Source organism: Oculina patagonica, chromosome 9 (assembly GCF_052425735.1).
Source record: "Oculina patagonica isolate OP01 chromosome 9, crgOcupat, whole genome shotgun sequence".
In the NCBI taxonomy this organism is placed as follows: Eukaryota; Metazoa; Cnidaria; class Anthozoa; order Scleractinia; family Oculinidae; genus Oculina; species Oculina patagonica.
Genome location: NC_135766.1, coordinates 11,250,359 through 11,266,501, shown reverse-complemented (window position 1 = coordinate 11,266,501; position 16,143 = coordinate 11,250,359). Strand labels below are relative to the sequence as shown.

Here is a 16,143-nt window from a genome sequence, read left to right as displayed (position 1 = left end):
CTTTTCTCTAGCGTTCCTTATTTGTAACGTCATGCTACTGACACGTGCATATATAATATAACGTTATAGAGACGCATCTGTTCTTTTGAGCAAGAAAGGAAACTGATTGTGTGGTAAAATAACCAATGACGCAAACGAACATCCTCTAAAAAGGCCTAGCCTTAAAACGACAGCTGCATTTGCCGCTGCTTTTCCAAATCCTAACAGTGTGGTTCATAGACGGCCTAAAGCTCAAACATTACTGTCGAATATATGGTAAGTAGATAATGCGTATGTTTCCCTATTTTTTTTTTTTTTTAATATAATCAACTCTCGGTAAGACATGTCAGCTCATGGCTTTACTGGAGTTCAATTGAAAAGCGAAAAACAGCAAAAATATCACGACAGATAAAAAACTGCTCGATTAAATCTATAAAGTGTGAACTAGTATTTCGTCACAAAAAAGTTTGTTCCCCTATAAATATGGGTCTTGTCTTCTACTTCGGTGATCCTTGCAAAAAAGAGGCAGATGTCGTTTTGGTAGTTTATCCATAAAATAAGACTTTGAAAAAGGATGAATTTTTCTTGTTACAACGGGCCACTTTACCAAAACGTGCCATAGGCATTTATACCGACAGCAGCCTGGGAAATGGTAATAAAGATCGTTACAACTACTGATCCTGACCATGTAGCATCCCAGCAGGTTTCAAAATACATGCGAACAACTAAGCAATAGAGACCAACCAACCAACCAAGACTTGGCATCATTTTGCTTCTTTGCAGTTTGTTCAATTTCATAACCCTTTTCCTTCGGCATAATTTGGTTTTGTGATTTCCTTTCTAAATCTTGCCTCTTCAAGCCATCTTGGTGTTTATAAAATAAGCAATTATCAGATAGGTCAGATATTTATTATTTTAAAAAGATTATTTCAAAGCTGGGAAAAAAAATATCACCATTTACTTGTAGAGCGGATTTATTGCATGCGCTGGAAAGAAAGAAAGTAGAAACAAGAAGGCGTTGATTAATTCCGCCCTTTTAGCATAATAGCATTAATTTATACAAATGATTCTTTTGTAAGCACAGACAATTTGCATAGCAGCTGTTTTGAATAATCGAAATTAATTGGATTGGTTAAATGAAAATAAATTGCAATTTATAACCGTTGTGAAGTACTCTTCAAACCCAGTGGGCTTTATAATGAGCGAACTGGTAAATGCCCCTGTTATAAGACTAGAGATACAGGAGACGGGACCTACGGTTTATCGTCCTTTTCCGAGAAGACTAGAATGTCTAACCATATGCAGATGTAATTACAAAGACAGCACATTCTCCTCAGTTTTTTTTTAAGACCCTGAGTGTTGGTCCGGTCTGGGAGTCGAACCCATGACCTCCCGCACAGCAGTCCGGCGCTCTACCAACTGAGCTAACCAGGCGGCGGATAAAACCGTAAACAAGGCCAGGAAACCAAAATGGAATACAAATTACCCATAGGATACTGCTAGATATACAACGACTACATTCAGGATATCTGATTGGCTGTATTTGTGAAGGCATGGAATAAGTGATAAGCGGACCACTTGGGTGAAACTTGAACAGTCAATACTGTCCAAGCAGTAAACAACACTGCCTTCAAACAACAGCTTGGAGGAAGAACAATATTTTGCCGTTTATATGGCTAACCCCAGAATTTTAATTTATAGTGACAGTATTGTTTTTCTTTAAACCTACAAGACCAATCAAAGGCACACATGGAAAAAAGTGTTTATTTTATTTGATAGGGGTTGGGAAAACATTTATATCATTTTTTTCTTATGTGGCCATCCCAATAAAATGTTTCGTTTCCAATCGCTCGCCCGACCGACCCCCCATTTTTTTCGAAAAGTAAAAAGGAAAAAAAAAAATTCCAGATTCACTAGTCAAAGAAGCAAGTACTTCAATTTACAAGCACACGATCTTGTTTTATCAACAACAATTGGTATAATGAGATGTATTTGTCTTTAATAAACATCGATACTACCTTATTTAAAGACCGTTAAGGAATTACGAACAAAAAGACCACGTATTCGAGTTGACGTTGTAATCAGGCTTTCTTACTAAGCAGCCCGGCCTTCTCTGGAACCCAGAACCCTTCAAGTGTTCATTCTTTTTTTTTTTGCCCGACCGACCGACCCACCATCACAAGAGACGGGGCGATGGGAAACGAAACACTTTATTGGGATGGCCTGTATTACTTTTTTTAAAATATAGACATAATAAGAGAATAAGACGAATTGAAATACGGCTAGACTAAAAACGCTGTCTTTCTTTCATAATAAAGCAAATGCAACGCGACAGATCATGCGTGGGTTAGCAGTAATTTCTTCCTTATTGACATCTTTTTTTAAAGTATTGCTAAATTTCCCTTTTTATAATAATTTAAAGCGGGCTAAAAAACCTCAGGTAATCCAAGCTCCTAAGGAGCCGTCAACATGTGACATTGCGTAATAACGTTATCACTCCAGGAGAATGTCCACTTTTGGAAATGTAGAAAACAATAGCGTGACGTAACAACATGGCGGTTGTCAATTCTTCCCGAATGGACTCCACTAGAATTTTATATTTGCCTTTTTTCAAGTTTTTCCGTGGTGCGTTTCCTGTCAGATTGTAACACAACACAAAGAAAGCATTGAAGAAGCGTTATGCGTGACAATTGTGTAAAATCACGGCGGATTGTGTGCGTAGGTTAGAATTTACTCTCGATGCGTATGTTTGTTTTGGTTGTCTTTCGGGTCGTTTCTTCAGCTTTAATCCAGTGTATCTCTTGTGAAAATTTTTTCTAAGACTTGAAAAAATTCAGGGATATTCTATAGTTATTCTAGTTGCGCTGTGCGAAATCAGAGCGATGGGCCGCAATTTGGGTGGATGGGCCGCGATTTTTGCTGGAAGCCATCGTCTACGCAAAGTGAGACTGCTTACAACTGATCTGTTTGGGCTTCTTTTCGTTCGCTTCAGTCGATGACTTGATGGATAATTGACGTCAAAGAACATCTTAAATATATCCAGGATCGCCACAGATTATCTACTGGACGTGTTTAAAGACACAACAAGGTCAACAAGGACAACAGGATGCTGGCTTTGTTTTCTTTCTGGTTTCTTTGGACCGAAGGTCGACGCGCGGCTGAAAAGCGCAAAAGCACATTGAAATGTATTAAAAGGCCAGGGTATCTGGCAAAAGAAACCAAGCATGGACTCGCCTGAAGCGAAGGAAATTATTTTCTCGATTAGATCATTCAATTTCTTGATAACCTGGAGTTAGAGAAACATGGAAGGAATGAGAACCCTGGCGAGCTGCGTGTTCATTGCGCCGTGCCAGGGAAGGCGAAGGAGACTTCAGTCAATGTATGTTCGTTCATTTCAGTGTAGTCAACTTAATTTTAACCAGCTAGGAGTTCTGACGGTCTTGTTGTTATGTTTATAAGGAGCTCCAAATGCCATGATGTTTTCAAATGATTGAGCTAGCCTTCGAGTTGAGGTCATCGGTCTAATTGATTTCCTGGCCAGCTATTTTGCGAAGCAGAGTTTGACGCCTATTTTGTTGATGGAATATATGTTAGAAAGGTTTGTTGTGACTCATTTTTATTGCAAGATAAAACTCAGTACAGCTCACTTTATGTTTTCACTACATGACCAGCAGATTATGAGCTGCGCGAAGGATTTTTCTTTTCTAATATTTTTATTGTGTTGCCAAGCCAGGCTGTTTGATTTGCAGCAATGTAATGCCACTGTAAACCGGTGTCGCTTCCTGCGACGCGTGTTCTATTTTCTTGACTCAGTTGCGCCAAATATTCATGTGGCTTCTAGAAAGCTATTTACTTTTTCGTTTAATTCGTAGAAAACAAGTAAGTTTAACGGCTTATGCAAACCTTCGACTATCAATTTGTTAGACCGGTCAGTTCTGGCACGATACCAACTGTAAATGTCTTCATGTCAGTTTGCGACATCGCATTTAATTTTTGAATTCGAGACGCCACCAAGCTAATGCCCGGGATAATTGTGAGAGTATCTTAACTGAAAATTGGAGTTCATAGCTCCTGTTAATTTACCAAACCAAGTGCTTAGTGTGTCACTGATATGTACATAGCGCGGACGGAAAACGTTCGTTTCCGCTTTACTCACTCTCGGCCAAGAGAGATCAACGGCATATTTTTTTCTTTCTGCAAGCCGTGAATCAAGTTAGGCCCAGGATGCTTAAATCCTTGCATGATGTGGCGTAACCTGCGAGAGTATCTTATTTTAAAAGCAAAGTTCATAGTTCAGTTCTTTTAATTTACCACTGAAAACCAAGTGCATAGTGTGGGCATAGCGCGCAAAACAAGAGCATTTAAAATGCAAGCGCTCGTCTCCGCTTTATTTATTCCTGTCCAAGAGAGGTCAATGGCATATTTTCTTCTTTCTGTAAGCTGTGAATTTCCGCTTAGTTAATAGAACGAAGCTTGTTTCATTCGAATTCGAGTTCTGTACACTTCGCTGTTCTAGATTTCGATCGACAGAGCAGGAATATTTTATGTCAACAGACCTCGCATCATGTGACTCCAAATTCGAGCAATGATTGGAGAACTGTTTGTTTTGATCTGCGGATCAAAACATTTCCATAAGTGGACATTCGTCTGAACTGGTTATTATAAGAGTTTGTATGGTAATATAATAATCGTCAAAAATAATTCAAAATAGGGAGGAAAGATCCAATAAAATCGACTTAGCTGCCCTCTTTTGTGTATAAATTATCTTCTGTATCTATGTCATTTGGAGGCGTTTAAAGGCGATTCCAGTAGGTTTCAGGTTCATTTGAACGGCTTTCCAAACGGAATGAGAAAAGTAAAACCCGCGAAAATATGCGCATGCATTTCATTTATACAGCTTTTTCAATTAACGTTATCGGGCCAAAGCCTAAAGCTAAAAGGCGTTCTGGGTATTCACTAAAATTTTGAATATTAATTTTCATAAAATGTTCAAGTATGTATTGTGCACTTGAAGAATTCACCCTTATGTTTTTCCTCTCAGGAGGCCTTTATGTAGCTTTACTTTCACTATCGTACTGTCGCTTGGCTCTGAGTTTTACAAATTCTCCTAAAATTCAGTGTGGCGGCTAAAAGCACCTTGTTTCACATGTCTGAAAGGAAAGAAAACGTGCAAGTTCACGTTTGCTATGTCACTATATATTATAGTTTAGTAGAAACTCAGCTGTTTTCTAATGGAAATCCGCGAATCTGATTGGTTCTCCCACTGATTTCTATTCGCCGATAGAAAACAGTCGCGCGCTCGCGTAGCTCTTTAAGCGGTAAATTTTCTTGATTTTTGTCTTCAAAGTGCACAATATTGTAGGTTTTGGACTGCAATCCTTTAGAGTTTCTACTAAAACAATTAGACTACTCGCCCTCTTTTTCTATGAGCGATAGTCAACTCGGCTGCGCCTCGTTGACTATTTGCTCATAGAAAACTTGGGCTCGTAGTCTAATTGTTAAATAGTATATTATAGTATTTCTTCTTCTACCCTTCTATACTGCCTTTTGGTCTTGTCTTTAAGCTTTGATCCGGACAAACTACTAATAAAGATGCTAGCGAGAAAATGTGAATTTCCTTTTGAAAAAACCCCGCATTTTACCAGTCGATTTTCCCTATTTTAATAAATTGATATTATCCTGTGTATTGTCAGAAAAATATCATCGTGATAAACGTAGCAGCAAAACGGTCGTTTATTTAGTGAATAATTTAAAAAATGAAACATCAAGTTGAATATAGTAAGAGTCTCACGTGTTAACCATGCATTCGAAACCACACTACAAAACAAAAAACAAAAAACAAAAGGACTAACAAAAATTTAAATTGCCACGGCAGTGAAGGATTACAAAACTGTAACAGAAGAATAACGCTTGAATACAAAAGAACATGTAAATGACAAACATCAATTAGCAAATTTAAATCTCATTCGCCAAATACAATGATCATGAGTTGCAAATTAGTTAAAGGGGAGAGATGATCACAGTGATACAGGCTAACCAATTGATGCATGGAGAACTTTACGTAGCTTTAACGCGAAAGGGCTGTTATGCCAAACAAAGTTAAAAAATATATTCACCGCTTGTTTGCTTGTCTGAAAAACTTGGAACATTCACCAAGCAAGCCCGCGCGTGTACAAACTGGCATTTTGAAGGCAAATACCGTAAACTTCCGGTTTTAAGCCCCCCGCTTATAAGTCCCTCCGGTTATAAGCCCATCATCCTGAAAACAAAAAAATACATCCGATTATAAGCCCCCCCCCCCGGATGTAAGCCCCCCTCTTCCAGATGACAGTAATGAGTAGGGCTAAATGTTGCTTTATTATGCGTTTTTAACTAAAAAAACGTATTTCGATCAACACTCCCGTGGCTTGTTTTGAAACGTTTTTTTCATTCCGCTTATAAGCCCTCCCAGATATAAGCCTCTCCGCTTATAAGCCCACCCTAAACCCCTTACGAAGTTGTATAAGCCCAGGGCATATAACCGGAATTCTACGGTATATCGTCAACGAGAGAAACTAGTCTACTTAAAAGAATTCTCTAACTAAGGTTTATATACAGGTAGGCGAAACTGTACTTAAAAACAGCAAATGTAAAAATAACCATCAAGTCGACAAAAGGCCGCACAGTTATCTTTGAAAAATTTGTAAGCATTTTGGACGTCGATGTGCAATTATTTATAAATCAATAGAAGGTATCAAACCATAAATAGAGACCTTTTTTCCTTTTTCTTTACCTTTCCCCACAATATGTACATTAAATTTGCTTTATTTGCACGCCAAGATTAGAACCTTTACATGCGAGGATATAAATTTCAAAGGGAAATATATTTTATATATGACAAAATGCGATGGAAAGTCGCGATTTATGGTATTTGTGTGAAATGCATCATATATTTGAGGAACCTTTTTTTCCCCAATTTTTGTCAGTTTGGTAAATAAATTTTAAAAACATATCTTCGAATGCTGTTATTTTGAAATTAACCTTTTTAACTTATCCACTCTCTTTAAACAGATCTTTTTTAGCGGAAACTGAAGCTTGATGAACTCAGTTGTCGTATACTGTGAAGTCTTATTTCTGGTTAATTTCTTGGCAAAAGGAAAACATTTAATCGCGCGATATTCCAAAGTAAGTACCATTAGTAAGTTAGAAGTTATAATTGTTTAAAAATATATTTATAAATGGTGTACTTTGGGAGACATATTAAAATTCTTAGTCTTTTTTAGTATGGGTAATCAAATGGCGACGAGTGAAATTAGGAAATAATTTCACGCGCGTTTTGTCAAAATTCTAATAATTTCCCAAGCATTAAGCCGAGGGAAATGATAAGAATTGACAAAATGCAAGTGAAATCATTTCCTAATTTCACGAGTATACCATTTGATTGCATTTTAATATCATAGCTGACAAATTACGCTTGCAATCATGGGTTTTTGACTTGTATATTGCGTTGCGAACTCCGAGCTTTGAAAAGTGGAAAGCATACATTTTGCTAAAGTTCGCAAGTTTTCTCTCTTAGAAGAAAAGCTTTTAGAGATTCCTTTTTGCTGTTGAAAAAAATTTTCAAAGATGAATCAACTGTCAATTATTTCTCACATGAGTGACGTGACCAAAGTTCGAATGAACCGAAAACGGCGCCCGTGTAAAACACTGAAATATCCGCTCGATGCCATTAATGTAATTGACTTAAAGTCGCGCAGGACCCTTGCTCATTAATATATTCATTAGCCAAATTCCTTGTTGGAGTGCTATCTTGTAAAACTTTAATTCACTACATTTTGAATATCGATTCCTCTAAAATTTAATAAGGATACTCAGATGGAATTACTTCATGATTGTCCTTTTACTGAGAGATGACCGTCTGTGATGTTACAAGCCCTTAAACGTTTAACTGAAGATAATGCAATTTTGTGTCCAAGTTTTTAGCTAGCACAGCGCACCAAATTAAATGATTATACAGCCTAGTGATAAATCGTAACTTCTTTTGTGCTCCCACTAGAGCGAAATTTTCGATTTCAAAAACTGCTACAAGTTTGAAACATACAACTTTGAAACATACTATCTTCATTTTGAGAAGGACATTTAAAAATTCGCTCTAGCCAGAACACAATAGAGTACATCAAGTTTATGTTCCTCGCGAATCAACTCTTGAAATTCTATATAGGCGGAGAAAACTTGGACACAAAATTGCAGGATTTTCCGCTTCCGAAGACCTTCCGAGTCAATGTTTACAACAACTTGTGATATATTCAAAGCTGCGAATCTAATTATGATAATTCCCTATGTTCCAGCGCACGTGGCACAAAGCTGAGAACAATTACTAGTAATTACTTGTACAAAAGAGTTTAAAAACAAACATTTTCATGAATATTTCGTTTGTTGTCGGCTTCAGTCGTCCTGCAGTTCGTGCGTACTCTTTAAATAAATACATATTAATGATTGCAAGGGCCCTGCGCGACCTTAAGTCTTGAAGTCATTTTGACGTTTTAAAATATAAAATATAACCAAAAGTTTTATTACATGGCCAAGGCTAGCTGGCTAAGATGAAATTCAAACTAAAATGTAACAAAGTTTCAATAAGCTTTAAGACATTTTTTTTCGCGGACGCCATCTTGCCGCTAACTACGTTGCCATGGCAATTTTATAATTTCACATGTGCAATAGGCGCCTTTCGATTTATTGAAATTCAGCTTGAAAGCGAGGCCCAAGGAATTTTTCAAGCATTTTTATTCATTTATTTTCTTTGTGTCCTCTCGGCTTTGCTACGAAGCTGAACGTTAATAGCAGCTATTATAAATTAACGTTGAAATCTCGCGCCAAAATTAAGTAGTAATTTGTCACCTGTGATATTATTAAATAATTTTCGTTTGCTTGGAGACTATCATTAACACAAAATCTCCTAACCACATCAGCTGTACCCTCCAGAAAAAAAAGGACAAATGTATGGCTTTTGTGGAAAGGGAATTTCAGGGGAAAAAGGAATATATTTATGATTTTTCTAGTTTTTTGCACGAAATATATTTTATTAGAAATATTTCTTTTGTGTGTGTGTGTGTTTTTTTTTAAATAATTTTACGAAAAAGATCTTCGATCAAGATTTGGAAAGAGCAAGCAATCACCTTTACTAAAGCATATTTGATTTAATTTCCTAACATTGCCATGGAGTTAGTTCGGCAATGTCAATGAAACGTGTACCCGTGTAGACGTCATATTTTGAAAGAAACATCTTCAAATTGATAATGGAGACTGAGTGTCCGAAACATGTCTTTGAAATTTAAAAGGGTGTTTATTTCATATGTTTAATTTTTCTCATACTTTTAAGAAATTTTGCTAATATTTTAAAAGGTACGATAGTCTTTAACTTTGCTCCTAGCTTCCTATAGTCACCAAATGAATCGATTTGTGTACAATCTTTGCTGGATGCACACACTTGGAACTTTTGCACAGCAAAATTAAAATAAAGATATACGAACGAGAATTTCGCTCGCATAGCGACCGTTTACTCTCTTAAATCAAACAACTCAATGTAAACAATAAAAGTAAGTTAATGATTTATTTATATGCAATTATAGAGCAATGTATGGGCTCGTTGCACAGTGTTGCTATATCCCATTTAAATAATCAAAACAAAAAACTCTGAACCTTACAAAGTTACGATAGCTCAGTTGGTAGACAGTACTTCTACAGAAGTTGTGTAAGCCCCGGTTCAAATCCGAACGGAAAAACTTGTTTTTTTCCTAGGTTTTTTAAAAATCAGTATGTCGTTTCATTTAAAATTTAAAGGTTGAACAAACGCAACGGTTAATTTTCACTAATGTGGCGTGCATGTTATTTTTCTTACTGGAAGCATGGTCTTGGAGAGTCAATAACAGTGAAACAATATTTAAGATCGAACGCCCCGCTATTTCATTAGTGAAAGGGTAGACAAGAGCAGTACAGCTTTTTCTGCAAGTGAGAAACACATTGGACCCTCGCCCTGCTTGCCACATGAATTGCATACAAAAGACTACCCTAATACCAAACTGAGCACAAAGCCCGTTTATGGAGACAATACAGAGCAGAATATTATTTTTTATGTGTGCCAGTGTGAACGTTAGAGTTTGGAAGGGTGCATTTCTCTAAAAATGCACGGTGGTGGTCCTACATCATGAAATACCATTTTTTTTATCACTGAGGGCAGCAAGAGCGTCCTTCTCGTCACCAAAGGTGACGCGAATTATGTATAAGAAAAATGAACAATTAAAGTTTGAAACACAAGCGAGGTTTTAATCCTATAACACAAACAACCAAGATGCAATTAAAGCCAGCGAGGTTAAGTTTTTGCTCACACTTTTCCAACAATTAAAGTTTTTGAAATATGATTACAGTTGGTAAAGAAATAATTCAACATGACACGAGCGTGGGACAAAGAAAAAATCTGAGTCCCCGACGGGAATCGAACCCATGGCCTCCCAGTAGAGGCCATGGGTTCCCTTGAATAAAGGAACCCATGGCTCGTGCCATGTTGAATAATTTATTCACTATTTATCACCGAGCTTGAAATTTACCATCTTTATTATTTACATGATTAAAGTTTTTGGAATATGAAGAAGGAATACTTAATTTTTTGTTACATGTGCACACACACGAGATAATTAAATGAGGCTTCGACCTTCCGTCTACCATGCCCCAGCCCAAAAAAGACAACAACATGCGAGACTTTCACTCGCAATAAATATTAAAGAGAAATAACAATTAGATTTTAAATGAGCGGGGCTTTGCTGCCTCTAGATGTACAACTAAGATAAAAGTTAATGAGACTTTGCTCCCTCAAGTTTTAGGCAAATAAGCGAGACTTTTGCTCAATAAAATAGACCTTTGCTCGCGCATTAAACTTTTAGACAATTAAATAAGAGTTCGGTTTTCAGCAACAAAACCATTCCAAAAAGTAGTTTTACTTGGGACCAATATAGCTGTTTAGCACTTCGTATGGTCGATCCGATGCAGCCATTGTTTTTCCATTGTTAAAGGAACCTGGGGGGCTTTCCATTCGATTATTAATTTTTGGGCCATTTAGTAATTTAAATTTTTATAAATAATGTAAATATTGAAATGCGAAAGCAAGGATATAATGGCCATTTATATCGGTACATGTGCGAGTAATAATGACAATATAAGCGGAAATTTTGTAATAACATGTACTGATACCAGGTTGATACAAATAGTCATAACTTTTGAAATACTGAAAAAGTACATGCAATTTTGCATATTTTAGCCGACAAAGGACTACACTTTTCGGCTGTGCAGAGTAACGTTAACAGCTAGGTCCCGATATTGAAATACTGGCTTTAAAATCAAGGTCATTTTCAACCTTCTTTCGATGCCAATCAATAGTGGTCATTATATCCTCTGTGTTCTTGATTTCGCATTTCCAGATAAATCGAGGAAAAACTTGCTTCTTTCTTAGAAAACTAGAAATTGATATGAAAATTGTCGGTTTTCGATGCGAATGAAATATTTGACAGCGGCTCGAAAAATGCCTACTTTTATAATTTTCCAGACGTTGCGGCGGGCCCGGAGGGGCAAAATATTTAATGGCTCCTAACGCGGCCTGAAAATCATTTTGAATCAAACCAAATCTGTTTTAGTTCTAGCCTCGTTAAAGTATTTCAGTTGCCAGAGTTTCAGGCAAAATTATTTTTTTGACGCAAATTTGAGTGGGTGTTTTTCAGAAAGACAGCCTCTTAACTATTATTATAATTATTATTATAATTATTATTATTATTATTATTATTATTATTATTATTATTATTATTATTACAAGTGAAACCGGTAAAAACAATATATAATTATATATTCCATAGAAAACAGGAAAATGTGAAAAGGTGAAAAAAATAGATTAGTGTGTAGTGTGTATCAATCTGCAACTTACTTTTATAAGTAAATGCCTACCGGTACATTGTGCGGTTCCAGAAAATTCCATACTCATCCCAAGGATGGTCAATGGAAATTCCGAAGGGGAAGGAGGGCGCAATAGCCCAAATTTTTAAAAGAAAGTATGAAGCTAAACTGAAAGTTTGAGGGGGCTGGAAGGGTCCATCCTTGGGGTAGGTATGGAACCACGCATTATAATTAAACTGCCATTAAGGTCGGGACACACAAGGCGACACGTCGCTGCAACACGTCGCGGCAACAGTCACTTCGTGTGACATGCGACAAATTATGTCGCTGCAACAGAATTTTGTCACTGCGACGTGTCGCATGAATTCAAACTGGTTTGAATTTGTGAGACACGTCGCAGCGACAAAATGAGCGTTAGCAGCGTTGTTGCAGCGTGTGTACACGTCTGGGAAAATCGCTGCGACAAGTCGCTGCGACAAAAAATATGAATTAGCCAATGAGAGCGCGTCATGTATTTTCGCCATATTGAAATGGGAAACTAGTTTGCATTCCCACTCTTCCAAATTCGCTGTTTCTGCACCAAACAAACACCTTGTTGCAGCGACTTAGTTGTAAGCAGTACACACGGAGCGACTAGTCGGTGCGACCTGTCACTGCGACTTGTCGCATAGTTTGTCCCGACCTTTACACTATTGAAGACACTTTAGCCTGTGCTAGAGTAAATTTATGGTCTGCGATAATAATTTCGTAAATTCTCTGTAATTTCATTATTTTTATTGAAACAAAGGAGCAATTGTAGAATACCCCGCCATTATACTGCTCCCGTGGTCCACAGTCCGCAGTGAAATTTTGTTGTTACCGGTAAGTTATATTTCACTCATAACGCAGTCCGCAGTCATGCAGTCCATTGATCAAAATTGGATTTAATTGTTTTTAATCGCCTGCCACCGCGGTCCACAGTCCCGTAGTGTTTTATTTGAAAATAATACAAAGTCTGCTAATCGCCTGCCACCAGGGCCCGTAGTCCCGTAGTCGATTCTAAGAAATGCTAGTAAATATTATAATCGCCTGCCACCGCGGTCCGCAGTCCCGTAGTGGATTTAAAAACAGTAGATATCCTGAACACAATATAAAGGCTAACCACAAGCAACCTAATCACAGTCCGTAGTGTACCCAGAATTCTACATGTTAACAATATATAGTGTTGCCCTTACAAATATAGTTAGCTAACCGTGAACAGGCTAACCAAAGTGCATATTAGGCTAACCGAAATGAATAAGTAGGCCTCTCTAAACACAAAACATTCTGTCCCATGTGTTCACTATGGGACTGCAGACCACGGTGGCAGACAGGAAATGCGTGACTACGGAGAGCGGTGGCAGGCAATCTAAACACCAAACTTTTTGTGTCGGACCGTGGACCGTGGACTGCGGTGTCATTAAAATCAGTTCCGCATGACATTTTAATAGTTGTATGGTTACTGCGGGCTGCGGTGGCAGTCATTTCAGTTATGCAAAAAAAGTGCCGGGGTATTCTACAATCATGCCAAAACAAAATAGTTTTGTCATGAACCTAGAATGGTTTCAAAACTTACATGTAATAAAGTGTCAGTATTCACATGTAGCCTTATTGGGTTCTGGGATGTTCATATTACATAAATAGCTATAAATGTCACTAAAGTATATTCAGGTTTAAACGGGCAACATGTGGGAAATATCAATCATGTGACAATTTTATTACATTAACACAATGTGTATTTTTGAGTTCATTTTGACTAAGAGGAATGTCATTGCACTCTTCAAGTCACCTGTAAATATAAACAAAACAAACAAAAACTGTTTATTTTGATGAAATTGCTATTTTTCCAGCATGCAGACTGTATATTAAATGGCCTTTTTCAGTGTGTGAAAAGAACCCTGACTGCTTTCATGTTGGGCTAGTGGATTCAATAATTTTCTCCACTTGCTAGACAGGCAAATGACATTTATGGATTTTTATTTTTTGTTGTTGATCTTTCCAGAGAAACATGGGACTTTGGGTAAGCATATAATGGTTTCACCTTGCACAGTCTACCTGGGTCAGGCCAGGAAGAAATCAATTTTCTTTGCACCCTTCCTTTCATTAATCATAATTTTGCAGAAAAAAATGTCAGTCTTCATTTGAATTTTTTACATTGCTAGCAGTAGTTTAAAATGCTACTGAAGGCCATCCAACAACTAAAAATACATGCCTTAAAAAAATGTCAAACAGCTTTTTTATAACGTAGGCAAATGTCTGGTCAAAAAATAGATCTTTTAAAAATGTCTCAGGTAGTGAATGTGTGTAGAGAAGAGGATGGGAATTCTGAGATTGGCTGAAGAGATCAATAACTGTCTGAACTTGTTATAATCCATATTTTAACTCACCAGTAATTCAGAAAGTCCTCAGTTCTGAATTCTGTAAATCCTGTTTACAAATTAGACATTCTAATAATCCCACAAATTACCTGTATACAACAAAATGCAAAAGAAACGTCAATCTATGTCTGGCAATACAATACACATCATGGAAAGATAGAAATTTAAACTTCAGAAATAGTCTCATTTATTTCTTTGCGGCCGGAAATGACCACATGGTCAATATTTTGACAAACATTTCCTCACGTATAAATAATAAAAGGATGCGATTCTTATTAAATTGAAGTAGCTTAACATTCAGATGCCAAATATAAATAACAATATCATGCCTCGACGAACTGAGTGACATTACTATGACACTATCGCCTCAAAATCTACAAGATCTGTTTTTTTTTATCGCCGAGCTCGGCTTTAATTTCAGTGAGCTAAGACCAGCTAAGTTTTAGTACGATTCCATCTTTAGCACTTTTATAAATCTTCACAGAAACGCCGAAGACATAAGCTTAAGCCAGTCTTCAAAATGAAATTATAGTACAATGAGAAACGCTTACCTCAAGTGACCAGTCTCTGTTAGAAATGTTTGTGCGAAAAGCTTCCACCGTTTCTCCTCATTCCATATTCTTCTCCAGTATCGGGAATACAAATAAAGGATATCGAATACCCTTTGTTTCGGGACTCGTGATCGCGTCAAGAAGAAAGAACATTGACAAAACAATCCTATAGACGCCATTTTGAAAATGCGCCCGCAATACGGACCGCGGGGAATCCGCAAGCAGGGGGGGGGGGGGGGGGGCACAGCTGAAACTCTTCCCAAGCGCCACTCCTTTGTCTGAAAGAAATTACATTCAACCTCGCCCAAAGCAATTACAATGAAAAGAAACTGATAACGCTATAATAAAGAGCATACACTCAAGCCTTTGGCAAAATTTTCTTTTATTTCAAATGCAAATGGTTGTTGAGTAAGCCAACAAACTTTTCAATTGTATTTTTTACTGCCGTACTTTTTCACGAAAAAGTAATAATGGCCATTTTTAAAAACACTATTTAAAAAACTACAACTTTGCTCAAAAAGATCCTAAGAGAGAGGTTCTAGTAAAGTTTTCAAGCGAATTTAAAAATGTGATCCGTTCTGGTCACCTGGACGATGACGTCATAACAATGGAATTAATTAAAAACTACTTCACATATAAGTATCTACCAACATGTTATTTCTTGTTACCTCGCATTTAACGCAACGCCAGATACGAACTTGTACCCAGACTCCCATTTTTTGAAAATTGTGCATAGCTACATTAATTTTGATATTTTGTTCGGTACCTGGTCAGTCCGAAATGCCTCACACCAATGTGCTTCAAACTGCAATGACTGCTTTTTTAGTAATAAACTATTTTCGTCACAGTGAGCAAAAACAAACTTCTGAGCAAAGTCACGTGACTAATGACGTCATCTACCTACGACTTATACAAGAAGTAGTTTATGGTAAGAGTTATTTCTATTCGACTTACTACTCCTGCTGACTTCAAACTGACTAAGTTATTTGGCATTGACGATTTTTCAGTTGCAAAGGATTTTGGGAAGGTTTTTATTATAATTATATATTGTTTTTATAATTATTACAAGTGAAACCGGTAAAAACAATACATAATTATATATCCCATAGAAAACAGGTAAATGTGAAAATTGATTAGTGTGTATCAATCAGATCAATCTGCAGCTTGAAATGGCTACATTCTGCTGCTCCAGAAAATATCCATACCCACCCCAAGGATGGTCACTGGAAATTCCGAGGAGGATGAGGGTCTCAATAGCACAAATTTTTAAAAGAAAGTATGAAGCTAAATTGGAAATTCCA

The 16,143-nt window shown here is 37.0% G+C and overlaps 1 protein-coding gene and 2 long non-coding RNA genes across 3 annotated transcripts in view; 2 read left to right on the top strand and 1 right to left on the bottom strand.

Moving 5' to 3' along the window:
* Window positions 1-119: 119 nt before the first annotated feature.
* Window positions 120-16,143, top strand: part of LOC144665738 (putative G-protein coupled receptor 19) — a 20,658-nt gene continuing 4,634 nt past the window's right edge. Inside the window, exons 1-2 of the mRNA XM_078527035.1 lie at window positions 120-255; window positions 7,041-7,143. The gene's annotated coding sequence lies outside the window, so the exon portion shown is untranslated. The remainder of the gene's footprint in view (window positions 256-7,040; window positions 7,144-16,143) is intronic.
* Window positions 839-16,143, top strand: part of LOC144665850 (uncharacterized) — a 27,418-nt gene continuing 12,113 nt past the window's right edge. The window contains exon 1 of the long non-coding RNA XR_013573082.1: window positions 839-849. This is a non-coding gene — a long non-coding RNA (uncharacterized LOC144665850). The remainder of the gene's footprint in view (window positions 850-16,143) is intronic.
* Window positions 13,610-14,998, bottom strand: LOC144666938 (uncharacterized). The gene is made up of 3 exons (XR_013573255.1): window positions 14,843-14,998; window positions 14,301-14,380; window positions 13,610-13,702 (listed from the first exon to the last, which is right to left on the bottom strand). It is a non-coding gene; the product is annotated as an uncharacterized LOC144666938 (long non-coding RNA).